Below are 3545 nucleotides of genomic sequence, written 5' to 3' on the forward strand. Positions count from 1 at the left end.
TATATATATACTAGATAACCCGACAAACGTTGTTTTGCCTTATAAATTATTTCTAGTTTCTAGATAAATTCTAGTGTAGACAAAAAGCAACTTACTTATTATAAGTGTGTAATTATGTGGTATATGCATGAAATAGGCATGGAGCGCTATGAACGAAAAGGAAAATAAAAATAACAAACGCCAAACAATATTATTTTTAAGTTATTATAGTTTATTTATTAAATTATTAATTTAAAATCAATAGATTTGTATGATAACAAGTTCCCTGGCAACAACTGTTGTATCTTCAAATTTAAATTGTCTTGGACTGACTGTAAATAATAATAATGATAATGGGCCAGTAACATTAACCAACAACAGTCGAAGATAAAAGCACTCAGTGTGTCTTGGATTAACTGTAAATAGCGTTCGATTTAATTAAATTGAGACATGCATCAACTGGTGAAACTTGCTTGCGGGGCATCCATTTTTGTGTTTGAGCCCATGTGAAATAGCGTGGTACTTGTGAATAGAGTAAAGTTCTTGCAAAGGCACCAAAATCATCCGTACTATTACACAATTCAAAAAATGCAGTGAGTGTAGATTTAGGTGGATTTGTACCACGATCAATCACTGTCTCGTTCATGAAAAATACACGCTGACCGTTTTCAAGATGGACGGCTAACTGAACAGCTGCTGGATCCCGTTCATGAATTAGAAAACCGAAGATACGCTAAGCAGCTTCATTGGAGCTGATGTACCGACCAATTTGGTAGAGCGTAGCTCCTCCATTGGAGGAGCATTTACATTAGTATTTTCTACTCTAAACACAGCCATATCACTGCCTTTATGGACATATATATTTGATGCTCTTCACAGAACTGCAAAACTCAACATTTATATGAGCATTGTGTGTCTTGCTTAGCAGAGGCGAATACGGCACCACCCGCCATTGTCCCCCATTATCGGGATTTCTTCGACGATATATTGGATATCCGTCGGTATTTGTTATAGTATCATTAGTGAAATCTTTAGAAAAATTTTTAGTGCATTTTCCATCTGCCATGCAAGACGAAGACGAAGAAACGAAGTGGATGTAAATGCTCGATGTACTTGTTGGCGTAGTTACATAAAATATTAAGAAAAAAATTTTTCTTTTTCAAAAATATATAAGGATATATTTTTGCTGGGATATTTTTGCTGGGTAGGGACTCCCTAATCACTTTAGCGGTATGAAAAATATATAGTAGCCGATTCTCAGACCTACTGAATATGCATATAAAATTTGGTGAAAATCGGTAAAGCTGTTTCGGAGGAGTACGGTAACTAACATTGTGACATGGAAATTTTATATGTAAGACAGCAAACAGACATCGTTTGGCCTTGTGACTTATTGATGGTCTTTGCAAATGCCAATCTAATAGGAAATTGAACGCGTTTGATTTAAATTGGCTTGTCTGTGAGAATCATTGGAATTCGTGGCAATAAAACTTTTTCGTTTCGGAACTTGCCATTCAAAATGGTGGCTTCGATAATGTTTTTCATCAATTTTTTAATTACCAATCGCGTACTATTGCATAGCCGTGGTGGGTACAAATTCCGAAGTAAAATAATCGGTGATCCAACTTTCAGTCGTAAAATGTGTGGTGGGATGCCTGGCAAATCCAGTGAGTTTAAAAACTCTGCTGGATAGTTTACAACTTCTTTGGTATCACAAACTGTATCGATCGATTTGTATGATATTAAGTCGCCTGGCAATGTCTGTTTTATCTTGAAGTTTAATTCATCAATGTCTACGTTTTTTTTGCTGCTAATGGCTCTTTCTGCCAGCCACCCATGATTTATGTATTGTATGTGTGCATCTGGAAATACGCGGTCAATGAGAGCATTTTGGGAATCAACGATAGTGCAGAAATTAGGGGGCAGTTTTATGAATTCAGTATTTTCATAGACAACAATTTTTCATATCATAGCAAGTTTTCTTTTTCAAAAATATAAAAAAATTTATGTCAAAAAAATAAAAAAATTTTTGTTAAAGCAATAAAGATATTTTTGCTTGATAGGGACACCCTAATCAATTTAGCGGTATGAAAAATAGATAGTAGCCGATTCCCAGACCTACTGAATATGCATATAAAATTTGATAAAAATCGGTAAAGCCGTTTCAGAGGAGTACGGTAACTAACATTTTGACAATGTTAATTTTATATATAAGATAATCTTTATTTATAATATAATATATATTCGCTTTAAAACGCAATTTGAAAACCTTACTTATAGCACATGATCTCACCTAATACATACTCCTGTAAAAACACATTCCTGGCTTAACAATATGAATTGCTCTATATTAGTGTCTTCTATCTTTAGCTATATGCTATATTACTTTGATATAATATATGTTATTTTACTGTTTACTGTTTAAAACTTCCATATATTTATCAGACTAGAAGGAGAGAGAGAAGGAATACTAATAGTCTTTATATGTAAGTATAAATAAAGCTTAAATAATAAGTCTTAGTCTATGTTGAGTAATACAAAAAGTATTGACCAAAATGCATATTCTTACTAAAACGTCTTTTACATCTCCAGAACACATTCATATATTCAATACAAACTTCATTGCAATTACAAAGTCAACAAAACTCTTTAATCAGTGGATTATTTGCACTAATAATATTTGCTAATAGATATATAGCTCTAAAAGCCATTGACCTTTAAGTGTATAGCCCAAGTTTCAAAATAGTATATATAGTGCTCTATACTCTTACAAACTTCAGTTTAGAATATATATAGGCATCAGGTTAGAGGATGTCGGTTTAACTATCTGTATAATTTTTTCTTTGTGCTCAAAACTCCAGCTTCTGGAACTTTGTCACTGTGACGGCCTCATTATCATATAATCCGTATACTTTTTTCTTTGTGCTCATTACTCCAGCTTCTGGAACTTTGTCATAACCATTTCATGGTTACAATCCATTTCATGGTTACAAAGTTTTATCCTCAGTATATTGTTCAATGGCAATACCTGGACAACAGTGGTGGTTCGCCAAAGAAAATTATCACCGTACCTTTACTACTTTCTAAAAATCATGGCTTATCCTACTTATATATATATACATACAGTATAGTATCCATATTATTCGCTTCCGTTATATAGGTTTAGCTATGCCATGATTTACAAACAATGGTTTTGGGAATAAAAGCATTATTTATTTAGTAAGTATTTCAATGTATAATAATTCAAGTACTAACATGGAATTAACATATGGAGGGTGAATTAAATAAATAAAGGGTTTATTAGATATTCATATTTTGTGTTAGTGCAACTGATAACCTCAAAGGAATTTTTTTTTTTTTAATTCATATAATTTTAGAGCCGAATTGAAAAGATTTGTTTAGTTTCAGCAGAAAAAACAAAAACAAAATAAAAAATCATGTGCACTTTATCTCTTGGTATATTTTGTTATATATGCCTTATACTTAAAGGCTTTTATATATAAAGAAATATAATGAAAAGCAGTTTAAAATCAATTTAATAAAAAAAAAATATTCTTGCAATGTTT

The sequence above is a fragment of the Teleopsis dalmanni genome, chromosome 2 (assembly GCF_002237135.1).
Source record: "Teleopsis dalmanni isolate 2A chromosome 2, ASM223713v2, whole genome shotgun sequence".
Lineage (NCBI taxonomy): Eukaryota > Metazoa > Arthropoda > Insecta > Diptera > Diopsidae > Teleopsis > Teleopsis dalmanni.